The sequence below is a fragment of the Chinchilla lanigera genome, unplaced genomic scaffold (assembly GCF_000276665.1).
Source record: "Chinchilla lanigera isolate Chin_1 unplaced genomic scaffold, ChiLan1.0 scaffold00117, whole genome shotgun sequence".
In the NCBI taxonomy this organism is placed as follows: domain Eukaryota; kingdom Metazoa; phylum Chordata; class Mammalia; order Rodentia; family Chinchillidae; genus Chinchilla; species Chinchilla lanigera.
Genome location: NW_004955518.1, coordinates 3,457,454 through 3,472,226, shown reverse-complemented (window position 1 = coordinate 3,472,226; position 14,773 = coordinate 3,457,454).

Here is a 14,773-nt window from a genome sequence, read left to right as displayed (position 1 = left end):
CCTTGCCTTGCCTTGCCTTGCCTTGCCTTGCCTTGCCTTCCCTTCCCTTCCCTTCCCTTCCCTTCCCCTCCCTTGCCTTCCTTCTAACATGCTTAGTGGCCCATTCAGCACGTCAGCATCACACCTATGTGCAGCACTGTGCTCTCCTGGGCTGAGTGGTCCTTTTGGCACTCCATTCCCTCACCTCAGCCCCATTAACCAGGTCACAGCAGTGTGAATGCTTAGTGCTTAGTTTCTGGCAGATTACCCTGGCTGGCTGTCAGCAATCATTTCTTCACCTTACGTAATTTTTCCCGAAACACAACACTCTTCCCCCAATAACTAGGTAATTCTGCAGCCACTTTTGCTGTGAGCCCACACCAAAGCACCAGAGGGGAGGTCCCAGTGGATAGAAGATTTGACAGCACAGTCTCTTTCACTCATCCAGTGATTCCTGGGACCCTGGGACAGAGACTTTATTCTGTCAACTCCTGTGGGGAGACAACAAACTTTGCTCTCAGACTGAGGCAAAAATCAGGCTCCGCAGTCTCAAGACAAGGATTGCAGCCTGCCTGCTGCCAGACATGCTACCCCAGTGTGCTAGCTGCCTCCCTCCAACCTTAGGAGTGGCCCTGAGCCACTGGGCCTGAGTGGCCAGTGCTAGGAAAGGCCTTCCGCTTGGCTTCTTGCTTAATCCCAGGCCTTTTTCTGCAACCCAAGACCCACTCAGCTATAAACCTGGTCCCTCTGGAAGCCACAGTTCCTCCACTGTATTCTGATACTCAATTGTTTTGAAAACATTTGTATAGTAGCACAGTGAGCCAGATAAAACCTCAAGAAGAATATGACTAACATTCTCAGGGCCTCAGGTATCCTACAGACATTACCTTTGCCTTCCTGTGCCAAGTGACCGGAGCCAACCTGGGAATAGAATAATTTGAGGTTATTATTGCACACAAGATTGTATTCTGAATAAGTGATCCCAGATAGGGCCTTCTATGTTCCTTCTCAGACCCTGTGAAAGAAGTGTGGAAGTGTGTTTTCCCTTATCTGTGGTGGTGCTCCCAAGGAAATCTTTCTCTCCACAGCCACATGTGAGGAATTAAAGAAGAAAATTAAACTAATAACAATGAATCAGGAATAGAAAATGGTAATGAGAGAGAGAGAGGGAAAAGGGGAGAGAGAGGGAGGAAGGGAGGAAGAGAGCTTTATGACTCCTAAAGTGGTATCTCATTTGAGTCTCAGATGAATCCTCATCAGTATCCTTGATGTACCAAAAAAACAAAGGTTCACAGACATGGCATGACCTTCTTGAGGTCACACATCAAATGGTTGGGCCATAAGTAGGACTCAAATCAACTAATTGCAAACTCGGTCTTCTCAAAATAGTAAGACTGACCAAAATATTCACAGTCCACTTCATCAGTGGACTGTGAACCTGAGAATCAGCAGGGTGTTCACCCTTGGTTGGGAAGTAGGGAGAAAAAGACAGGTGGATTTGCTTTTAAAGGCTTCTGGTCAACCTGGAGCAGGCTGGGCCCAGGGAGGAGATGAAGGACAAGCACATGGAGTCATCACTGTCCACGTGCCTTTTCTGTCTCTGCCTCCACTTCTAGACCTCTTATTCTTGGATTCCCCAGAGCCCCTCACAGATCCCTGGGACCTGAATACCTTAATTCACTATTCAGCCAAGGTGCTACACTTAGTGACAACTTCTAAGGAACATGTGCATTCTAAAAGAAGGCCTGGACAGACAGCAGCACTCACCACTGAGAAGTGAGTTCCCCATATTTGAACTTCAGCCTCTGTGAGAACAATTCATTTTGGGGCTGTGGCAAGAGGGCTGCTCCTTCTCCTTGAGGCTGAACCACGTGAATGGTTGATGGCAAATGGAGGCCAGACTGTATGATGAAGATTGTCTTTATCAGTCTGTACCCACCTGAGTTTGTACCTGGTACAGACCCCATCCCTACCTGTGGTTACTGCAGACGTTTAGAAATGAATCAGGTTAATAATCACAATAGAGCTCACCACTGCCATTGACTGAGAATTTGTTATGTGACCAGGGAGCTAACATCTTTGAATATGTTGTCTTGTGCATCCCCATCAGAAAATTAGGAAGCTGGTACTGTGTGACAGGTGAGAAATACTCATGTCAGAAACAAGCTGAGAGAGGTTAGGTAACCTGGTTAAGGTCACTTAATTAGCAAATAGCAGAACCATCTCCGAATTTCAAGCTTCTGACCAATATCAACCATGTCATTTCTAGGAATTTATGGACCCGAGGCTCTGAAGACATCAGACATAAAGTCTGAATAGCATAAAAGCCTTTTAGTGTTTTAGTACTAAATGTACCCTTTCATTTCTCTTTTTTTTCCAGTCCAAAACCCAGAGGTATACTAGAAATGGCTTGTATTGTAGTTGTTAAATTTTTAGGAATTTTGCAAGGTGATTAAGTACAGCCATTGTTAAAAATTTAATTATATAAATTTACAATTAAATAAATTATATTTAATGCAAAGGTAATAAATACTCAAAACTTATCACTTCCTAATTATTTTACTGCTCTTTATTTTCTGTGCTCCTGAGGTTATTTGCATCTATCAGGTCTGTAAGATGAACATGCTAAATACAGTGGTGTTCTGTAGTTCATCTTCCAACTCCACATTTAGTGACTTCACAGTGACAGTTTAAAATTAGTCGTTGTCGAAGAATTTACACTGTAGAAAATGCTCATGTAAATGCTGCCCATTAGCAAATGCTATAAGCTACCCCTACACACACACACACACACACACACACACACACACACACACACAATGCCACTTGGGAGATATTTACCACCATACCACTGCCTGGACCTTGCCCTACACAGACCAGGGAAGGAAGAGGGGACTTCAGAAAGAGGAGCAAGACCTTAGGGGCCTTGCTAACAGGGACAAAGATGGTGGTCAAAGAGCAAGTTAATGGAAAGCACAAAGCAACTTAAAAGAGATTCTGAGGCTTCTAAGCAACTTCAGGAGATTCCCTGCCAAAGAGCACCACCCTGTCCAGACCTCCTTTTTATTGCTTTTAGTGTGTGAAATTCTATCACTGGTTTTCTTGGACAACTGTGGCTCACAAAGCCAGCCTTCTGGCAATCCCAACCCCCAAAGCAAAACAAGGTTCTACAAAACTGGACTCTCATCTCATAGGTCCCACTCCTTACTTCCTTATGTGCAGGCCAAAACATAATCTAAAGAAATGTTTTATTTTGAAATTAGATCTTGTAAGCATTGAACATCTTACACATAGTAAGTGGTGATTTTAAGCATCACATAATATGTATTAGCACAGAAGTAGGACCCTGATATAACATGAAGTTGATGGAGAAAAAATAATGACTCAAAGTATGTCACATGGACAACAGAGCACCTTCCTTTCCTGCCTCCATTACTGTGATTGTGAATTGCAGTATGTCGATTTGATGAGAAAGAACCATCTAGCTGATTAGTAAAGCTCTGAGTGTGTCTGTAGAAAGCAGACACGTGGGGGCTGGGGATTTAGCTCAGTGGCACAGTGCCTGCCTGGCAAGCGGGAGGTCATGAGTTTGATTCCCAGTACCAGAAAAAAAAACAAAAAAAGAAAGCAGACACGTAGGCCACAAACTAAGGGGGGAAGACCCACCCCAGAAGTGGCACAAACTTGTAGCCTGGACAAAAATGGGAAAGAATGAGGATGCCTGCCCTTTTACTTTGAGGAGCTCCAATCTTGGCCATGGCGTTTGGATGTTTATCACCAGTGCTTCCTGGATTCCAGTTAGTTTCTTTGGCTCCCTGACACAGACTTGCACCAGACTGCAGTGAGCTCCAGACCTTTGACCTTCACCTTTGATCCTTCATCCCCCAAAGTGCAGATGGCCAGTTTGTATTTTACTGGGTCTAGTCTGGCAGACAGCCACTGAGACTCCTCTACTTCTGAACATACCTTCGTACAATCATACATATATTAAATCTGTTCCTCTAGTGAATCTTAACTAATTGTTTTTCTTCACTGTAACCCAACATAGACCCTGCAAGGTGTGGCTCCCACTCAGGCAAAATCACAGGGCACTGCAAGCTGTACCCAGGAGTGAGCAGATCTTGCACAGTCAACAGGGAGGCAGTGACTCTAATCCCAGTAGCTTGCATGCGAAGGATAGCAGAAGTAAGTCTTACTGAAGCTCCCACTTGGATCCTCAGTTCTAGCAGAAGGAGATGGAAACATAAGATAGACATCAGAGTTAGACTTTGCTTATAGTTCAGCTCCAAAAGCATCACCAGTGCAGTCTCCTAGTCAAACTGTCAAATTTCAGATTATTTTTTCTGAAAATTTCATTCAAGACTTGGTGAACTCCCCGTTATGTTAACCTGGGGAATGGCCAGCTGGAGAAAAACTTTCCTAAACTGAGATCCAAGAATCTACTGTAGATAAGCACTGATTTCCCCAATACCCAGTTATCACTTGAATTACCCACATGGGTTAGAATTTGCTTTTCCAATTCTGCATGAAAAGATTTCACCGTGAGTGTACAGTACTATAAATATTTCCTTTCCTTTTTAAATCTTGTTTTAGGTATGGAGACAAGAAAAAGAAGGGAAATCAAGAGGCAATTTACTTACCTTTGGATTGTGTATATAAAATTTCCTAGGCTTTCTTATGATGTTAAAGACAAGCAGCAGCAAACTTAGAATGCTACGTGATCTCTGCCCTGCCCCCATGGAAAATGTCATTAAATTGTGTTTGGCATTGTTTCCTTCAAGCCCTTGGAGTTGTTTCTGTTGATGGTGGTGTTGATTCCCCCCACAGGTTCCTATGTAACATGAGGGAGTAGCAGGAACATGCTATCGGGAAAGGCAATTATCAGAAATTTGCCAGCTGCCATTTGTGACTTATGCTTCATTATCTTCCTCCCCATTTCAATTTTGCCTTCATTTTAAAGTCATAATTACACATAAGGAAGAAAGGGCCACCAAAGATGAATAGAAGCCCTGGAAACTGACTTACCTCAGTACATTTCAGCATCTGGTGCTCCACTGAAAAGAAGGACCCAAGCTTTTTTCTCTGATTGCAAAGACAGAGCAGGCTTCACTGCCTTCGTACCCTCCAAGGCCCCTTATCTTCGCCGTCCCCTGCTCTGCCTGAGAGCACTGTCCCTGAAATTTACCTCTGGGTGTATCAGATCAGTTGTCAAAGAAGCCTTCATGGTTTAATTCTTTAATTTCAGGCCACTGTTAGTTACTCGCAAGATCAGAATTGAGCAAGAGTTCTAATCCTATTGCCTGTCAATTCATTTTAACCTCAATCTTCTTCCCTACCTCCTTATTCCCAGAACCTGTTTCCTGCTCTCGCAAAGGCTTAGAGAAAGTGCCTTGAATGGCTGAGTGATCCAAACTGACCACGCGGCCAGCACGAATATTCACGAGCTGGGGTGCTGTCCAAGCCTCCAGCCTAAGGATCATTCTGCACCCCACAGGGGCGCAGTTGTTTGACCATTCCCTCAGAACAGCCTTTGTTTGCCCTAAGGATGCTCAGTGCTGTAGAGGGAGCCACTCTCCACAGTGAAAGGAGAATACTACCCTCCCAAAGCACAGTTAGGACAATGAGGTCCAACCTGACCCCACCCTGGGTTCTGGGGTTTGAGTTCCCAGACTTCAGTGTGCTGAAAAACTACTTAGAGAATTTGATTTCTCAGCCCCAGAACTAGAGATTCTGATTCAGCAGTCGAGCCCAGGATTCGGACTTTTAACACTGTCCCTCACGGGATTCTAGTGGGGTATTTGGCTGAACAATAGGCTTGCAAATCTACAGATAGGTCTGACAAGTAAAAGACCCACAGAAAAGAAAGAAGCAAGTAAAGTTGCCCTTGGAAGACAGCTGGTGCCTTTGTAAGAGGGAAGGAGGCAGGAAACAGGGGTGGGGTGGAGAGGGCCTTGGTTGCATTCTAATGGAGAAGCTGGAAAATCAGTCAGAAAAGGATGGAGAGGAGTATTGGGCAGGAGTCCTTTGTACCCATGTTAGCGGGAACTCCCTTCATTGGGGACGGCACTGGAAGGCAGCGGGACTGAGGAGTGGGAGAGAAGAGTTGGGCAGGCAGACCAGGAAACGAGCTTGTCAGCTACGACAGATGAGCCAGCCCAACGTGGAACAGTCCTGAATGCGAGTGTCACACAGTGACAATCCCACAGCCTAATGCTGATGCAGTGACTGCAACTGTGTAAATCTCCCCCTGAGCAGAGAGGGCTCATCCAGCAATCCCTGTCAGGTCAGGACGGTAATTCACATTTAAATCTCTGTCCCAGCCCTGACAAGGAGCTAGCCAGCAAATCTCTAGAGAGGCACTCATTCATCCTGAAAGTCTCCCCTGGCTGTCTGAGCAGGGGCTCATTCAGGGCCCACCCTGGGAAATGTGAATTATCAGATCTCCTGCTCCTTAGCTCAGAGCTAAGCCCCACTAAGCCTTGCCTATAGGGTGAGAGAAAGAAATTGCTGAACTAGTTCCTTATTAACCTAGAGGGAGACAAGATAGACTCTGTACTCGCCCTGCAAGGGGGCCAGTGGGAAAAGCATCTATTAAGTTTCAAAGTTGGGGGCTCTGATTACCACCCAGCTAGAGGGTAATTGAATCTTCCATTCTCTCTGCTCTTTCTGGGTTCCAATTTCACTCCCATTAATACACAGGAGGTGAACAATTCTTGATTTTTAAATCTGACTTTACAATCAGATTTTGACCCTATAGTCAAAGGAAATGGCATTCATCTGGAAAAAAGAGAATTGCAACCCCAGCACATTGAACAGTGCAGAGGAGTTTGTTGTTTATTTGTTTTGTTTTTTTTTTAAATAAGATATTTCTATAAAAGTTCATTGTGGAGGCAATTCTCAGCTAAGCAGAAATCCTAAATCCCAATCCCATTCTAAATGGTTAAGATACTTCCAGCTTAGAGATGCTGAAAGCCAAGCCACTGACTTCCCTCATTTATTCGTCTGTTGGAACATTCTGTAGTTTCATCTTTAGCAGATTAGAGTGCAATAATTTTATGGTCTCCCAACTCCACTTTAGAAACCCTTAGACACAGGTCTCCCATTTTAAACAACAGACAATTCTGGGAATTACAGATTTTTTAAAGTTGCACATGGTGGCATGCACCTGTAATCCCAGTACTCTGCAATCTGAGACAGGAGAATGACAAGTTCAAGCCCCTCAGAGGCAATTTAGCAACTTAGTGAGACCCTGTCTCAAAATTCAAAAAAAAAAAAATTACAAAAGTTTTGGGGATGTAGCTCAGTGGAAAGGCCCTGGGTTCAAATCCCAGTACCAGGAGGAAAAAAATCAAACTTACTTGAAACATCCCAGACCAATTTATTCAAGGTCTCTTGAAAGGCTGTGGGCCTAAATATCCAGTTCTACCCCTTTACCAATCCAGCAAAGGGGCTCTACAGATGAGTGAAAAGCCCATGGTCACTGGAGGAGGTTTAGCAAGGAGACCGTCATCACCAGGTATGATCTAAAGAGGCTACCAAAACTGCAATGTGGAGCCAAACCCACCTACCCATAGAACAGGATTGTAGATTTGCTGATTCCCATCCAGAAAAAGAATTCTGAGGACACACCATTAAGAGGGAAGCATTCCTTAGGCAGAAATTTCAGCACACACACACAGAAACAGGGAGCAGATGAGAAAGAAAAAGAAGTGCATTATTTCCTGGAACTGGGTGGAAACCATAGAAAAAGGTAGCCCACCCACCAGGAGGTACTAGTCCAATTTTACAAGTATGAGCCCAGGTTTTTTTTAAATAAGTGATTTAAATATTATTTAAATTATCTCAATCTGTTCCTTTATCTTAGGATCAAATTCCTACTCTTTACTTTCTCAATTAAGCCATTTTAAGGACATTGAATATCCTGAGGAATTTGGGGGTGTGATGGAAAAGAAAGGAGCATGACCTTTGCAGCACTTTCTCGAATTTCACCAAGAGAATGATGATCTGGATTACCGCAGATGACTTTGAATGGGTCCCAGAAATTGCAGCCTCCTTGAAATACAATTTTTAATTATGATGTTTTTGTCTTATTCCTTTCATTTCTTCTATCGACTTCAGAGACCACACACTGAGGATGAGGATCGGTTGCAGAGTGGGCACAGGGGTGCTTAGTAAGATATAGGAAATTCAGTTAAATTTGAATTTCAGATGAACCATAACAAAATTTAATGTAAGTATGCACCATGCAATGTTTGGAGCATATTTGCACTAAAATCTATTTAGTGTTGTCTTAGTAATTTTCCCACTGCTGAGACAAAATATCCAGCACCTAAAGTTAAAGGAGGAAAGGTTTCTTACAGCTCACAATTTGTAGAGGTTTCAATCCATAGTCAGCTGGCTGTCTGACAGGGTAGCATGGCAGAGGGGCATCACAGAGGAAAAATAGTCCATAGCAAGCAGCAGCAGCAGCAGCAGCAGCAGCACTTCTTTCTATCCCTTTATATTCCATCTAGGCTACCCACAGTTTGGGTGGTGCCATCCACACCGAGGGTGGGGCACTCTTAATCCCAGCATCATATCCTTAGTCTCAGTATCACACATCCTAATCCAGCCACCTTCAAACTCCCCAGCTATGACTGCAAGAGACCTTGGGGAGACATCTAGATGCAAGGCATAGCAGTGTTTATCTGAAACTCAAATTTAACCAGGTGTTATGTATCTTTATTTGCTGAATCTCACAAATCCAGGAGGGCAAGTATATACATTGCTTTCACTTTATTGTTGGAATGGGGTGCTACTGAAAGCAAACACTCGGGAGAATCCTCCCTAGCTAACTCAACCTGTAATCTAGTGAGCCAAAGGTTTGGTGAGTAACCTCCAGCTACAGAGCTGTAAGGTCATGGTCTTATATTTTCTGACTGGACACTGCTGGGGTGGAGTTTGTCTCTGCATCTTACAAGACCAGTCTGGCTTTTTATCCCAGAGTCTCAGATAACAGAGGTAACTAGGAAGAGGGAAATTTAGAAAGTAGTCCCAAGTCTTTGTGCTCTATCAAGAGGAACATTTCAAGAAAAAAAAAGTATACTTGACCTATAAAACATCACTAAATACCTACTGTATTTTGGGCATGCTAAAGGATCCAAAGGGAAGCAAAAGATATGTTCTCTGCATTCAAAGAACTTCTCAGAGTACTTGAGACAAAGCAAATGCACTTATGCCTTACGGTGCGGTCCAGCAGTTCCTAAGCAGCTGCCCACTAAGAGCTGCTGGGCTGGCTTGTGAACTTCCATAGACTTGGCCAAAAAACAGAGACAATCTGAAGCAATCTGTGCTCAGATGTAATAAGTAGCTTATTATACATGACAATAGGAACATTTTGGTGTAGGTTTCCTAAGCATAATTCCAATAGGATAATGCACCAAAGGCTGGGTGTTCCTTCTCACAGTGCAGATGTGCATTACAGGGGGAGAACCAGAGATTAGCAGAGAAACTCTGATTTCTTATGGGTCTACAAGCAAACCTGCCAATCCTCCCCTTTGGAGAGAGAAGAAAATTTTTACTACCCTGGAATATGAGCAAATCTCGCTAATGAAGGATCTCTTTACTACTCAGCAATAGACATTAATTTTGTTCAGAGGAGTCACCGTCTCCAGGCTTTCATTTCTGAAAAGATAGTTCTGGAACAATAGGCTATTTATGCCTAGACACATAAAAACATGAGCGATCCATGGGCAGTTGTTTCCCAGCAACAACCTGCAGCCTAACACATACAATAAAGAGTTAATGGAAGAGTTTAGCTGGTGCGGTTCAAAGAGGAGTGTGGTGGCAGCTGTTCTGATCAAACAATGCTTCATCAAGGATGAAGAACCTGAAGTGGTCGCTAAAGAACATGTGAATAACATCCTGAACCACCAGCTCATTTTATCCCCTAGATCAGCAGTCAGCAAGCTTCTTTTCTAAAGAGCCAGATATTTCAAAATTTTGCAGACTCTCTGGTCACTATTACAACTCTGCAGGTGTAGTATGAAAGTAGACTTAGACAATATGTATATGAATGGTTTGACTGCGCTTCCACAAAACTTTATTTAAAAAAAAACAACAGTGGACTGGATTTGTCTTGTAGGCTATAGTTGGCCAGCTCCTGAGCTAGAACACATAATAGCTAACATTCAAACAGAAGCAACAGGATTATTAGTTGTTGGAAGTGGTAGAAGGGATGTACTCAAGAAGAAAGGGGCTGGATAGTAAAGCAATGAAGAATGAAAAGAACAATAGAAGAACTACTTTGATGAGGTCATTCTTACAGTCTTTATCCCTCTGCAATTCCAAAGTGTTTAGAGATACGGTAGAATAACTATAAACCGTACAGGTATTCTGAGCTTTCCCCAAAATATAAGAATAAAATCAGAGCCCTGTTGGAATCTTAATCCAGGTATTCACTTCCAAGATTCTATAGGAGCTGAGAACACTACACAGAGCCTTACTCATGGGATTTCTCTTGAAATAAATGATAAATGGACCTTCAGTGTGATAGTGACCCATCCCTAACACCAGGATGAAGTCTCAATTATAACCAGGAAGGGAAGAATATTGGTTGGGACTCCTGCAAGTGAATTCCTTGAGACAGAAGGCAGTCAAAATACCAGAACTCTGTCCTGAGAAACCCAGTTCATCATGGGAGAGGATGTCTTTAGAAAATGATACTATTGTACATGCCACTGCTCAAATATCTTTGTTGCTTTGAAATGTACCAAGGATTTGTTTTAATTAGCTATGATTTAATCAGGTAAGACATCAGACACAAAGATAACAGTTTATGAAAAGAGAAGGGGCTTGCCACGTCACGAAGGCCACACAGGGAAGTAACAAGGTCAGTCAAGACCTGAGGGATGGAAGGAATCACTAACAAAGCCTTGCTGTTGCTTTCACAGAAGAAAGAGGGGGCAGAGTAAACCGCTGAGCAGGTGCAGGGTTAGGTGATTTGAACAATGGGACTGGGGGATGCCAAAGATTGTTCTCCAGTTGTACCTACCACTGGGATGATTTGAGGCTGGGGCAGTGTCCCAGCCACAGGAGTCAAGTGGAAGGCACAGGTATGGACTCAGAACTTGGGGCACTGGGGACCAAGTGTGCCACCAGGCAAGTGGTCTGCTCCCTCTAGAAATATGCTAACCCTGGGAGGACAGTATGACCCCCAGGTTTGCAAGGTCCCAAGAGTCCAATGCACCATAAAATATAACACGTGAAAAGCATAGCTACTATACCCTACCGATGGAAATGTTTGCTGTGAGAGTCTGGACAGAAGAAACTAGATCCTAAAAGAGTTTTATTCTTTTGGAGAAGGTTCTGTGCACTGAAAGAGCTGTTATCTTTGTAGAAAATTCTCCTTCATACTTGGCTGGCCAGGCAATGCTGGCTGTGGAATGAGGTCAGACTGAGGCCGGGGAGCAGAGAAGCTCAGAGACAAAGCCATTCGCAAGGCAGAGCTGGATTGGGCCACACACTAACTGCCCAGCTAAACACAACAGCCCTGAGTGTGGCCGCCTGCACACACAGGAAAGGGAAGCACACCTTTCAAGGTTTTTGGTGACAGACGACAAAATCCACTGTAGCTAGTTCAATCAGAAGACAATATTCAGTCATTATATGAAAACTAGAGAGCTACATGGTAGACAAAATACATAGCTGCTGCACAGAATCTTCTAATAGAAATACCGTTGCTGCTCTGTTGGACACTGTGGTGCAGGGCGCTGGACACTAGGGTCGGACCCAGAAGAGCAGATAACCATGCCATCTGGTAAAGGCCTGGCAAAAGTTCAAACCCCTACATCAAAATATATGCGTCCTAAATGCTAGGGAAATTGAGGAATGTTGGTCTCAGCTTTCTGGCTCTATAGCTTAGAAAGCCAAACTGGAAGGTGACTGGAGCTGGGGTTAAAAAAGCCAGCTTACACTGCATGCCACAGTAAAGAAGGTGAGACTTGGAGTTCTAGAAACGAATACAGGGTTAGAGCAAACTACCACCAAGACAAACCCTGGAGTTCCTCTGGTCGGCCCCACACTCCTGCGGGTTGGGGGACAGTGGCTGGATCATCTGAAGACAGAAGCACCAAAACCTTTTAAGTAGACAGCATTTTGCCCACAGACATATTCATGAAGCAATGAACTAAATCACAAGCTAAAGTGCCGCATATAATATTTATCACTGTAAGGATCCCACCGTGAATCCTTCCACAAAGTAAATAACTATCCTTCTCTATTCCTTTCATGTAAGACTGAATTTAATATATTGAGCTTTCTTAAATCAAGGCATATCATCCCATTGGAGCCTTTTAGAGGAACGGAACATCACAAATCCCACAAGCAGAAGCCATAAAAAGTCAGCTTTGATATAATAGGCATAAGTGCAAATGGAAACTGGCAGCGGCCATGGCCATCATTCAGTTTCTACCTTCCAAATTAAGAGCTGGAACTCATCAGTTTGGACACAGAGGGAGTGCGCTGCACGAGCCTAATACCTGGCTGCATCCACTTAGTAGCAAAAGCCCTCGGGGTTTCAGTCACTGCAGATCATAGGCCCCTGCATCCACATGTGTGCTATAAATACTCAGCACGGTGCCGGGAGGCAGGACTAGGTAATCAATGCTCTCATAAAAGCAGTGCGCAGATGGCAATTAACACCTCACACCGTCCCCAACATGCAAAGCAGAATTGCCAAGGCAGCCATGTGGAGGGTGGGAGAGTTCCATCTCAGCTACGGCTCTTGTTTCTTATTATTATTTTAAAATATTTTTGCCCTGAGAACTGGAGGCCAAAATCTGCCAGCTATAAAAGATTTCTCTGCCCCCTCACTCACATCTCAGCACATAATGGAGATGGGTTCGTCTTAATAGATTCCTGTACTCCTTCCTCAATGCCTTGTCAAATAACAACTCAGTCAAAGCAATAACAGAAGTCCAGGCTCACACATCTCCCAGCGTCCAACAGGAGGAGGGGGCTTGTTTATTGCACGGTCTGGAGCAGAATCAAATTATTTATGGGTCATTTAGATGCAAATGTATCATTCACTTAGCAAACTCGCTGCATATGCAGACAGTTTAGCCAAACAATGGATCTATAAAGACAACCCCGCTAATCTCCAGTATCAACTGTGCCTTTTCAAAGGGGATTTGGATTTTCTCTGAATTGATCAAACCTGACAAGTAATTTTTACCTAATGTTTAGGCGAGCCTTTTCTCTCTTCGACATCTGTAGGTGAGAAATCCTATTTTCTGCTAGTGCCAAGGTAATGCAAAAGGCTATAGAGGCAGGTTAAAGAGAAGGAGATTTTCTGCCCACAGAAAATAAAGCAATTCTGATAGATCTGTTTGGTTGCTTTGAAATTATAAAATGTTTTCATTCGATACACGCTTCATCCCCGGCCCATTCATTTATGCTTCCCCAGCTGCTGCAGGAAAGGGCATTGCAGAAATCTAAGCCATCTCTGTACAAAGAAAGAGTGTATCTCACACATTCACCCAGAAGGGATGTCTGAGTCCCTGTCCAGAAATTGCAAAAGCGCCACCAATGTTCCAACGACTCTCCGAATCAATGAAAACCACATTAGGGAAAGAGACACCAAATTTGAAAACTCAGCTCAGGCCGGAGCTCATTATCAAAATGTCAGCTTGATTCAGTTGCAGTAAACAATTGGGTGAGCGGGAGATAGAGAACTAATACGCACAAGGGGTCAGGGGGTAAAATAGAATTAGGTGGATTTTTCTGCAGCAGGCTGAGTGAGTGGCTGAGGGACTGCTTTGCCTTTTGGGTGAGTTCGGAAAATCAGCATTACACAGAGGCCCACTGGGCATCTCAGACTCAGCAGACCTGAAGTCAACATTGTGCCTGCACCTCTGACCCACACTGAACCCCTCTGAGCTCTCCATTCTTGTGGCCCCTGCATCTGGGAAGGTAGCACCTACCTCTCTGTCAAGGGCCAGGAACTCCAGACATCTTGAGGCCTCCCTTTCCCTCACCCCACTTTTCCTGTGCACCACCCTGATTCTTCTTCACCCCTGGTTCCCCAAGATGTGCCTCACTTTTTACAAAAAACTGCATCACGAATGGCAGCATCACCTGAGGTCTCCAAATTGCCGGATAAAACACCCCATATTGTACACTCAGCTGTCGCCTTCCTGCTGATCTTGGTGTGGGCAAAGAACCTTGACTACTTCATATTGAATGCATATATTTTATTGAGAGAATGGCTTTTGATCTGCTTCTCCTTTATGTTACACAGCGCATTATAATTTCTGAAATCAAGAGAGTAGAGGGGTTGTATTTTTGTAACCTTCATTTCCAATGTGGGTCATACATGCTATACTGTCTTACAGTTTATATTTAATTTTTCTTTTCCAAGCCTGCTGCTCCTTTCCAGATTTTTTGTTTTGTTTTGTTTTGTTTGTTTGTTTGTTTTGAGACACGGTCTCATTATGTGGTTCATGTTGGCCTTGAACTTGTTGTAGTCCTCCTGCTTCATCCTTCCAAGTGCTGGGATTGCAGACTTGTACCACAACATCTTGCTTTTCCCAGATTCTTACCAAGATACTGAAATGAGTGTCTGCACCATAGCTCAGTCCCTGTATCCAACTTCTTGCCTCTCCAGTCCCCATTTGCATCACCAGAAATCTTATCAAGCCACATCACTCATTTCTTTTTTTTTTTTTTTTATTTTAAGGATAAAAGGAGGGAAACATTAACAGACATACAACATTTTACAACATATCACAAGCACAATACAGACAATACAGAGTTC